The sequence below is a fragment of the Parasteatoda tepidariorum genome, chromosome 1 (assembly GCF_982258835.1).
Source record: "Parasteatoda tepidariorum strain Cologne lab strain chromosome 1, Ptep-v5.0, whole genome shotgun sequence".
Lineage (NCBI taxonomy): Eukaryota > Metazoa > Arthropoda > Arachnida > Araneae > Theridiidae > Parasteatoda > Parasteatoda tepidariorum.
In genome coordinates, this window is record NC_141755.1 from 11588814 (window position 1) to 11601273 (window position 12460).

The 12460-nt window shown below is 27.5% G+C and overlaps 1 protein-coding gene across 1 annotated transcript in view; it reads left to right on the plus strand.

Annotated features, from left to right (window-relative positions):
• The first annotated feature begins 5043 nt into the window (after positions 1 to 5043).
• DopEcR (G-protein coupled receptor DopEcR) overlaps positions 5044 to 12460 on the plus strand; it is a 52069-nt gene continuing 44652 nt past the window's right edge. The window contains exon 1 of the mRNA XM_016075328.4: positions 5044 to 5437. The gene's annotated coding sequence lies outside the window, so the exon portion shown is untranslated. The remainder of the gene's footprint in view (positions 5438 to 12460) is intronic.

Below are 12460 nucleotides of genomic sequence, written 5' to 3' on the forward strand. Positions count from 1 at the left end.
TAAATTAAAACTATTTCATTATTTCTAAAATTCTTTTGATTCTTGCTACGAAGTCTTTAAAATATATCATCGGAATTTTCTACCAACTAATTTAAATTGTAAAACGGATAGCTGAAACGAAGTTTCTGAGACAAAAGAATATATTAACTACTTCTACGACATCATTTCATTTTTTTATCTTGGTTTTTCCTAAACTATTTCCACGATGCGGACTCGATAAAACATTTCGAACGAGTTCTTTCTCACAAGTTAAATTGAAACAATTCCATCACATAGACGATAGAGTCCTTAAAAACTACTCCATTCTCTTCATTTCCTTTAGAAAAAGAAAAGGATAAGATTTCCTATTATCTTTCGACACTTTCAGTACTTTTTTTTTCTCTTCTTGCAGCTACACAATTTATTTTCTGAAAATGCGGTTGAAGAACATGAAAGATAGAATAAAATATAATGGGTATAAGACAGGACATAATTTCAAGCATGGCGCCTTACTATCTCATGTTTTGGTAAAATTCCAACTCAGATCTTAGAGATTTATTTCTATCTATTGTAAGGCTTGTTTCAACTTGCCACAATTTTTCAGATACAGAAAGGTATTGATTATGGTGTGACAATTTTGGCGACGAAAAACTTTTTGAACTAGTTTTGTGTTTTAGATTCTAAGACAAACAGACTTGCTTGGTATGCTTCAAATATCAACCATGAAGTACCATTAATTTAAAATAATATATCGTTCTTAAAAGAAAGAATTATAGCTTTCTTTTATAAGAAACTTGTATGTAATATATATTCTTGAACTAGTTTGTTCAAAGAGTTCTAAAAATAAGTTTTAGATAAGTTTCGCTGCAGACAAGTTTTTGAGTTTTAGAATTTTGTAAGTTAGAAGCACACTAACTATCATTATAAGTTTCTTCTAGTCTAGTTATTTCCAGTTGAAAGAAAGCACTTATTTTTTTTTTAGAATTTTAGTTTTCATCCTGCATACACTAATTAAGAATTCATTATTGGTCGATAATTTCTTTATAACACATATTTAAATCTTTTGATGGTTGAATATAATTTGTAATAATGTCTCATAATTTGACACAGCACGTCACATTGGGATAACGTTACATAGGAACCTTACGTTACATAAGTTAGCTATAAAATCGTTTAAAAAGTCTCTGAAATCTTTATATTTTGTCTTTGAAACATAAGAATGTTTAATTTTCCGCATTCAATGCATTATTATTTCCCAAATGCTTCTTATAGGTTTGTTAATTATTTCAAAATATATCAGAATTTTAATGATAATGTCTCAAATAATTTATTAAAAATAAAATTAAAGAAAACTATTTCTGAAATAAAAATTCTAGAAATATGCATAAAATAACATTCCAGAAATATTTCTATAACATTTATGAAATATTTCTAAAACATTTCTGAAATATTTCTGAAATAACATCCCAGAAATACTTCTAAAATTATCATCCTGGAGATATTTCTGAAATAGCATCGCAGAAAATTTGCTATAAAATGAACGTCCAAGAAATATTTCATTGTCAACCAAAATCACGCGATTACTTAACTCATTTATAACATATTTGAGACGTTTTCTTCTGTGTGCAGTATTGTGAAGATTTTGAAGGTATCAAGTTACATTATCTTATATATCATTCTGTTACAGAGTGTCATATTCAAAACCGTCTGCACTCTATCCCAAAAGCAAATATAAGCGAACATAGCCTCCTTTTTTTACTCTAATTTTGATTTTTTAAACCTTGGATAGGAGGGACATATTTCATAGCTTAAAATATTTTCTACATTAATTAATTAACAGATTTTTAGTGGATTCTTTAGACCTAAGAGATTGAGTCTAAACACGTAAAAATTCGAGTGTTTATTTAAAACTTATCAGTTGTTTAAAAAAAGTTGGCTTTAATTGTTTATTCGAAGTATAATTGTTTTTTGTTCCTCACAAAAATATTTTCAACAGTGTAGAAATTCATTTTAAAAGTTTTTCCCGGAATTTATTTAACTGGACAGTTTTTATTTATTTATTTATTTTGGTAATCGTTTGGTTGTTAGTTGCGAAAACAATGCTTGGTGTTACTAATTGAAAGATTCTGGTATTATTATTGTTTAGTAAGAGAGACTACAATTTATATTTCTAATTAAATCTTTAGTATTCTATTGAATTAATTACAATAGTAATTTTTGAAATTTTTGAAACCACAAAAGTTGATCTATGTGGTTTCACTTGCAGGAATAAAAAATTTATTCAACTCGTAATATGTTCGAATTATTAAAGCGCTCACCTTCCAAACAGATGATACAGGTTCGAATACTGCTCCAGACTGACGTAAAATATATCCAGTGGTAGAAATGTCATAGGCATCATGTTATCGTGTTTACCATGAAATGTTTTCCTCTCTATATAAGCCGAATGCGGGTTAGTTTCCGAAAAGCTATTTTTCCCCAATAGTCGATCTCGGAATTATTTCGTCCTAAAATTTGCGTTCAAAACTACAAGGCTACAGAGCTGTACAGTGGATAAAAAATAAAATAAGAACAGAACATCCTGAATCGAATTCGATCAAGTGATAAATCTCTACAGCCGCAATCTGGGAAGTGTGGTCAGGAGATTGGTCCAAAAGGACCTTTTATGGACCCTTATATCGCTACAATTTAACTTTTTGCGTATTTTGCTATATCTCGAGAAATTTTTGATCGAATCGAAAAATTTCCGCATACAATTACAAATTCGTTTATCCAAAACTAATTTGTTACAAAAAATAAATATTTAATGTGCATTTATTATTTTTTATTACATTATTTAATAACAGTCGAAAATGTTCTGAATTGAATATATATATATATATATATATATATATATATATATATATATATATATATATATATATATATATATATATATATATATATATATATATATATATATATATATATATATATATATATATATATATATATATATATATATATATATATATATATATACAGTGTGGCTGGGTGGCGCAGTTGGTTTGTCGTCGGCCTTCTGAGCCCAAGTCTGCGGGTTCGATCCCCGGCCCAGACACCGGATTTTTGGGATGCAGAAAATCCTCAGCGGCCATGTCGTATGATTATGCGGCATGTAAAAGATCCCTGGAGTGCCTTATTGGCTCTTGGCATTTCCGGCAAAATTAAATTCCTAGTGCACTTTAGCATCCAAATAGAGTCTCGGTGCTGCCATCTAGTGTGGCAGAAACTAGACGTCCAAATTAACATGACCAACGGTATCTCATCCATTGTGATGGTCCTGAAAGAGTGGATACCACCTCTGGAGAACGCACTAGGTCTGCTTATCGGCAAGACCGATTGTGCAGCTCATTGGGAAAATATATATATATATATATATATATATATATATATATATATATATATATATATATATATATATATATATACAGGGTTATTCATAATTCCCTCCCGGTTCCGAAGTGTTATAGCAAAAAAAAAAAAAAAAGACGAATATGAAAAAAAGAAACATATGGAATTATTCCGAAACTATTCAAGTTCTACTTACATACGGCATACTCACACGGCATACATCAATGCGATAGTCTAGTTCCTGCCCGGAGGGAATTATGAATAGCCCTGTATATCTCTTACAACATGCGATAGACAAAAAGGTCATTCTATTTTGTTTCGCTTTTTTTTTTTTTTTTTTTTTTTTTTTTCAAATAGCGAAGAGATGACGTTAGTTTATAATAATTGCTCATCCTGTAAAACTAAACAACAGAATCAATAAAATATCAAATAAGTGGATGTCCTAAATGGAATTATTAGTTAAATTGGCTTTAAAACCTAACTTTAACTTTTTGATGATGTAAAAGCTGCGTCTCCATAGCTACTAACATTTGTTGTGCTTTTCACAAAATTTTTGAATGTTTTTTTTTTTTTTTTGCTCTAACGTTTCTGAAACATTTCATCATCGCCTTTTAAACTTGACTAACTCCTGCTTTTAAGTAATTAATTAAGGAAAGGGGGGAAATTGCTTTTTTTAAGTTAAGATTTGGATTTAGTGTGGGTACCTGAAATTTGCCCTTTGCCTTTGTGTGAGTTTCAGCTGCCATCTTGAATTTACTGGGGAGGGGTAGAGGAAGTAAAAAAAAAAGAAACTTGAACTCAAGTATTAATATAAAATTGTTCATATTTTCGTTGATCCTTATGATTATTGTAGTTTCACCGAATTGCAACTTCTTAATTTTTGCTTGTTTTGAATGAAATATAAATGAGTTAATTTCAATTGTTTATATTTTCTTCGATCCTAATGATTATTTTAGTTTCATCGAATTGCAACTTCTTAATTTTTGCTTGTTTTGAATGAAATATAAATGAGTTAATTTCAATGAATTTTTTTACTCCCTCAATTATTGTTACTCAATGAACAAAACATATGTATAAAAATGCACATTATGTGACAAATTCAGCTGTAAAAGTTTGAATTTGTGGGAAATTTTAAGCTTAAAAGCATGAACACGACGCTTTATTTTTCTACTTCTGTACATTACATAAAAATTCACAGTTTTAAAAGGGAACAATGATATAACAAATAACATTTAATACTCATAAATCTAAATAACTTTCCAGAAAAAAAAGGGAAATTTTTTTTCTCACAAAAATGTCTCAGTTTCTAGCTTCAAGAGATTTTAAGTGAAAAATATTTTATACTACATTTATTCTAAACTCAAAAATATATCGACTCACTATACAAACATTTTTACTACAGAATTTATCTTTCTTCAACTGATACTTAGAATACTATTAAAATTCTGAAACAGCACTTTTGACACTTATAAAATTCTGAAACAAACGTTCACGGTTTTGAAAACATCATAACTTATATCGCATTGAAATTCCCAGTAAACCTAGAACAGAAGCATTTTGTTCTTTTTCTGAAACTTTTTTTGAAATATTCAGACTTGATCAAAATGAGCCATCTTTTCCCCCGTTTACAGAGAACACCGAGAGAGGTGCGCTGTTGCCCCGGTAACCGAATCCCGGATACGCCTTCCAACCTTATGACGTCGGAGGCAGACCACGTGCGCAACAGCTCAAACACCCCACTCTTCTTCTCCCGAAAACCCCCGGGAAAAACCTAAAAGGAAATATCACCAGAAAGCCATGTTTACAAGCTCCCGAAAAGATCTCTCTTAAAAACGAGAATACAATCCATTTTTTTTCATGGTTTTTCCACTCAAATCATAACAGAAGTCATTCATCATGTTTGGAGAAAGGGGGCCAGGTCCCCGAACGACATCTTTTCCTGTTTTGGCAATGGCGTGAGGACAAGACAATGCTTGAAAAATAGCAGATGTTTTTCCCCCAAGACGTCCACCGGATCAGGAGAAAGCTGTTGACGTCTACCTTAAATTGGTTAATTCGTTTGCAGGTAAGAAGTCACCTGATTTGCAATTTTATATTTTGAGTGGAACTTTAATCCACTTCAACAAAGTTAGGGACACCTGCACTTGCCAGATGCAACAGTTCTGTGATAAGTTAAATAGGATGTCCTTGTTTTCCGAAAAGTAAACATGGCACTAATTTCTGAAGGTTTCATGTTTTGAAGTAGAAATTAAAGAATAGCATTTTTTTTCCAGATAAGACTATTTCTATATTATTTGCGAAAAGTAAATATGTTAATTTAAAAATACTCCACAATAATTGAAAAGTTGGGATGTTTTAAATGCAAGTTAAATGAAATAAAAAAAAGTATCCCAAATCATTACTGTGTTGGAAATTACAAAATTTTCTTTGAAAATCGATGTTATCACACACTAAAAAAAAGTATAGACAAAACTACCAGAATACGGTAGAATCTACAGTGTTTCTGGCTTTATGGGAACACTTAGAAGCCCTGTACTTTTTGCCAGAACACTTTGGTAATTATTTTGATAAAATAAACACTAAACTATGATTTCATAATATGTGATAAAATATGGTCATTTTCTCCTGAAACCTTGAGGCACTGAACTATCATTGTGAAAAAAAATAGGGTTCGAATCCCAGTGGCGGTTTGTAGCCCATCGGGTTTAGATTGATGGGTGCAAGCTAGTTTGGAGAGAAAAGGCTACTTGCGTGCAGCACTGACCACAAGCATGTCGCAGGTCATGGAATTGTGAAGCTTTAACCTCTATGACCCGGCCCATAACGGGTTGCTGATGTTTTACTTTACTTTAGATAACCGTAAAAACCATTTATTTGGTTAAGTTGTTTTTCAGTTTTGTATTTTTTGCTAAATGTGTGATAGTAAGAAGCCTAATTTAAAAAGCCAAAAATTCTGGTTTACTGTTACCATATGAATGGAAAAATTATTAAATGAATGGTTTAAGTGCCATATATTTTGCTTTTAATAACTAAAAGTATCGTTTGCTTTTACACAAATGTCATTAACATACTGTACGGTAATTTTGCCAGAATTTTTTTTTTCACCGTGATGAAATATTTATCTAATTTCCTTTTAAAATTGTAATACTTTTTTGTAGAATTTTTTCCATAGAAATCCTTGTAACATGCAAAAAGAAAAATTGTATACTTTTTGAACAAATTCTAATCAAAATGAAATTTTTGTTGTTGTTTTATTTGAAAAAAATAGTCTGATTTTTTTAATACCTTAACATTAAAAAATAACATCCTCAAATAATTCAATTTAAGGATATGACAACCTTCAGAATAAGCCTACTTAGGTTTCGATTAATTAAGGTAAACTTATTTTACTATCTGTAAATAAATTTATTATTGTTTACAAAAATTATTACCAGAACAATTTAAATACAACTTAATGTGTCGAAGCGTTTTAAATAAATCGTGAAATTTTTACTGATGATCGAAGAAAATAAAACAAGCGTTAAATAAAGTTATGTGCTGAATGCGCTGCTTTTTAAGTTATTATAATAAATGCTTAATTGTTCTTATTATAGTAAGCATTTAATTGTACTTATTATAGTAAGCATTCAATTGAACTTATTATAGTAACTACTTAATTGTACTCGGAATGAAAAAAGTATAATACGTTTGATTCGCTTTCTTAAATTTGAACTGATTGCAATAATTTGTAACCTAGATTAAAGAATAGTGTAATAGAATTGATATGTTCATGAAAAAGTGCTAAAACAGTAAAATCGTTTAGAAATTTATTCAAATTAACTTAATTATTTTTTCTTGCGAAGAGTGTGTCAAGTCTTTTTTTCAAATTTTTCAAGAAATAAAATCACGTGAATTAAAATGAAACACGAAACTATTTGCTGTGCAAGAAAGCAATTAATTAATATTTTTAGGGGAAATTTCGGAAAAAATCCTCATGAAATATGAATTATTATTTCGTCCGGAACAACTAGTTTTTTGTTTTGTTTCTTTGCCATGTATGTCTTATTTCCCTTTGTCTTCTGCATGTTTGATTTCTACCATGCAAATTTTTTGCTGCAATTACTAGTTGCTTCATAGGTAATCATCAACCATAGAATTGTAAAGGTGTAAAGTATGTAATATTTAAATGGATTCATAATGATATTATGAGTTTATTTAAATACTATAGATTAAAGTGGTTACACATCAAACTTATTTCAAATTATAGCACAAAATTATTCAATTTGAATAGTCTCTGGTTAAATTTTACAGATCACTTGACCTTATTATCGTAATATGAGGCGAGCATTTGAATTGTTGCCATTTGAATCAATTAATTACATGCTTTGTGCAATTGGGTACATTGGGAAAACTCAAAATTTTGCACTACGTACCCAACTGCGCAAAATGCTATGATCCCAAACAACAAAAAGCTTCTAAAAATTAAGATAATGATAAGTTATAATTTTTAAAACTCTATTGCAGTTATAGTGACTCAGTTTAAAGTTAAATTATTCAAATTGAAGAACTGAACATTCGCTATGCCTACTCATAACTTTAGAAAATTACATTCTTAAATTCTAATTTATATAAGCCTTAGAGAAATAAAATCTGAAATTCGCATTTTGGATAAATAAGTAATATTTGGCTAGCAAAAGAAGCTTAAAGTTACTCGTATAATGTAACATTCAGAAATAAATAAGGTTAAGATTTAAAAGTTTTGCAAATCAAAATTTTAGAGGAAAAAAAATATGAAGAAACATTTATAGGGATCATACGAGATTTAAGTTAGAATAAAATTTAAGTGTTATGATATATAAAAAACTTCGAGAAAAAGTATGGATTGTTTTCTGTATTCTGAGCGATTTTATGGGGCAAGAAAAGTCTAACTACTTGTAATCTATATACAAAATCTATATACAAAAGAAATTTAAACATGACTGTCTATTATTTAGTCGAAAAAAATTCACCCGTGATCTAATTCTCAAAAAGGGTATATGATGACAACTCTATGCTGTTAGCTTATTATACTATTTGTACTATTTTGTAAATACTAGAAAAGTAAGATTCGAAATTGCTTGAAAAAATACTTTTATACTACTTGCAAAGGTACTTTAACTGTTGCGGATAAATATGATTGTAATCTTTCAGAAAAAACTCAGAAAAAAAATCCACGGATAAAAAATTTTGATCAAATTACCGTACTGTATACTAATACGATTTTTGGTAAAAAAAACAGTATAATTGTGGTTAATAAAACCGAAATATACGTTATTTAAATCATTCATTTGGTAATGTTTTTGTTCATATTGTAACGGTTTACTGGGCATTCTCCCTTTCAAATTTATAGCTCTTAGTACCATACATTTCTTTTAAAATACAAAGCTAAGAAATAAATTTTCGAATAAATGGTTTTTATGCCATTCTTTAAGGAATCATGATAAAATTTTACAAATTTACAACATTCACCAAATTTTATCACGTATTATAAAGCTACCTTTCATTGTTAATGTTACCAAAAAACCATTACCCGAATGCTTCGGTAAAAATTACAGAGCTTTTTGGTGTCCAGATGGAGCCAGAAACACGTTAAAATTTACCTTATTTTGGTAGTTTTGACCATACTTTTTTTGGTGTAAAGAAATCCAAAGTAAAAGAGTTCCAGGGAGAAATTTATTTTAGTTTTACTTGTAACTCTATAAAAACTGCATTCATGCTCTTTCATAAAAAAAAATATACAGTATTATGATAAAAAAAAACTTTGAGGTTAAAAAATGTTTAACGTTTTAATAACAGTTGTTATGAATAGTTTATATTAAATTGAAGAATTGAATTTAACAAAAAGATAATTTGAAAAGAAGACACATAGTAAAGTTTATTTACTGCTATGTGTAATAAAACATAAACTATAAAAACACATGCGGTGGATAACTTTTAAAATCTGTACCACACTTTTTAATTACTGCAATTTTAACTTTTAATTATTTTAATTTTTAATTTTTCACGACTTTTTTATCTGTGAAAGCTTTCATTCGCTTCAGAGTAGTTAAAATACACTGTTTCCAGCAATGAAGGAAGTATTCACTGAAATAAACTGTTTAATTTATGCAAATATAGGGTTTAGAGGAGATTTGCTTTAATATTTATGGGGGCAGGAAACCTTGAATTCTTTTTTAAATATGCATTCAAATTCACCTAACTAAAAAATCAGAAATATTTGAAAAATATTTAAATTTTTTTAAAAATTTAAAGCCGAAAATTAAAAACAAAAATACTATAGATAAAAAATAAATATTTAAATTCCTATTACACTTTGAAAGAAAAATAAACATATTGCCCTTATTTCAAAATATTTGCAATTCAAGCTTTAAATCATGCATGACAATTGATATAACATTTGCTTTTGATGTTTTAATTACCACCAATTTTTTTTAAATATATATTTTTTGAAAAAAGGGGCGTGTTGTGCACAGAAAATTTTACATAATATTGCAATATACAGATGAATTATTATCTCACCAATGATTTTACTTAAAATTTGACATGCAAGATATTTTATATATGTTTTGTTGATATAAAAAATTTATTTTGGCCTCTCATACAAGTATCGTGTAACATAAATATCGTATAACATAAAATAGAATCGTAAAATATATTTTAAATATCAGAAACAAAGGTACTCATCTTCGAAACTCTAAAACCTGCTTTTTTACAAAAAACATGTTTTAAAGTTTGTGTAAGTCAGCTAATAAGGAATTAAAGATAGTCTTTTTTCCTTACAGTGAATTCAACGAAAATTTGACTTGAAAATATTAAAATTGTTCGAATACTATTTCTAATAAAAAAGAAATTTCAAAGTGTTCCTGTAAATATGAGTTAATATCTTGCCTGTTATCACCCTCAAATTCAAAAATATTTTAATTCCAAAAACACTCTTATACTAATGTTTGCATAAATGGCGCTTCTTTTTCTTTGGTTTACTCTCACAGGAAAAGATGTTAAACAAGAGTGCCATAATTTTTTGTCGCCAAATATTTCCCAAACTAATATAATGTGTGAAAAGTTTGTTCGCGTTTACTTAACTTCGGTTATGCCGATATTTGTTCTTTTAGTGTACCGTTTTCGCATTAAGAACAATGCCAAGCTATGGGAAGCCACTTAGTTTTTGGATTTTAAAGTATTTGAGAGATAACCTGGATTAACTACTAAAGAACATTGTATACTCACGCTTTTGAATGCACAGCAAATAATATGTAAACCTCATTCAGATTTATCATAAATTCAATTATGTTTATCCAGATTTTCCTAAATCACGTATTTAAATTTTTTATTTTGAAATATATACGTATGTATATATATATATATATATATATATATATATATATATATATATATATATATATATATATATATATATATATATATATATATATATATATATATATATATATATATATATATATATATATATATATATATATATATATATATATATATATATATATATATATATATATATATATATATATATATATATATATATATATATATATATATATATATATATATATATATATATATATATATATATATAGATAGATATAGATATATATAGATATATATATATGTATGTATATATATATGTATGTATATATATATGTATGTATATATATATATATATATATATATATATATATATATATATATATATATATATATATATATATATATATATATATATATATATATATATATATATATATATATATATATATATATATATATATATATATATATATATATATATATATATATATATATTTAGCCAGAATGTTATTATCGTACACTGCGGGGAAAATTTATCAAAATTTTCTTTCCCTGTGATTAATTTGAGTTAGCAAAAAAGCATTTGTATATAAAGATGTTATACTTTTATGTTTAAATATAAGCCAAACCATATAGCACGCGTTGTATCATTTAAGAAACGCTAAAAAAATAATTGATTCCCAGTATCTTTAGCTATACAATAGTTTGCAAGGTACAAACTATTTTAATACATCATATTTTTTATTGCAGGAAAATGAATAACGAAACAAATTTACGAGTGTGCACAATCATAATCTCAAAATAATTAACTTTTACTCCTTTTTTAACTCTTAAATACTTTTTTCGGAGTACAAATAACGGACATCTGGGGTAAAAAAGAGTAACCCACATTTTTGTAGTTTACTGGTATACAGATTTAGATTTTTGAGTAAATTCTATGTACAATTAATTTCAAATTTGAAAACTTATCGTTAAATATTTGCTGCTTGTTAATTTCTGAATATTAATTGCACGAGATGAAAGCACTTTTAATTATTTACAGTAAGGAAGGAAAGTTTTGATAAGTTTTATTACTTTTTATTCAAATTCTTAAATTATTTTGTAGTAATTGATTGTAAAATTCAAGTCTTAATACAATCATTAGTAAATGAGTGAATCCTAAGAAATTTGACACAACTCAGATGACGCGGTCAATGTCTAGTCTGGTACTTTCCTAATTTGGTACTTTCCTAGTTTGGTACTTTTTTAGACAGGAAAAGGAAGCATTCTTAACATTAAGAAAAGCCTCTTGTGTACTTATAATTTATAGAAATCGACAGCATTTAGTGTTTAGAAAGTTTCATCAATTAAATTTAAAATTTCAAAATATCAAAATTGATCAAATTTAAATTTCAAGTCCCCCCACATTTTTGATTAAAAATTGTTGTTTAGATATTGAATATAAGTGTTGGTTCATATTTCAATTGATATAAAAACCTTCTGCAATCGTGTAAAAAAGTAAAATTTAATTTTAACAATGAGCAAAAAAAAGTATGGCCAAATCTACCAGAATATGGTTTCTGGCTCCAAGGAAACACTAAAAATTACATTTTGGTGAAATTGGCATACAAATTAAGAATGAAATGTTGTTTTAAAATCTGCGTTAAAATTTGGTAAATGTGGTAAACTTGAAAAATAAATCATACTACCTTAGAGCATGGCATAAACACCTTTATTCGTTTAATATTAAATTTTTTTATGCGAA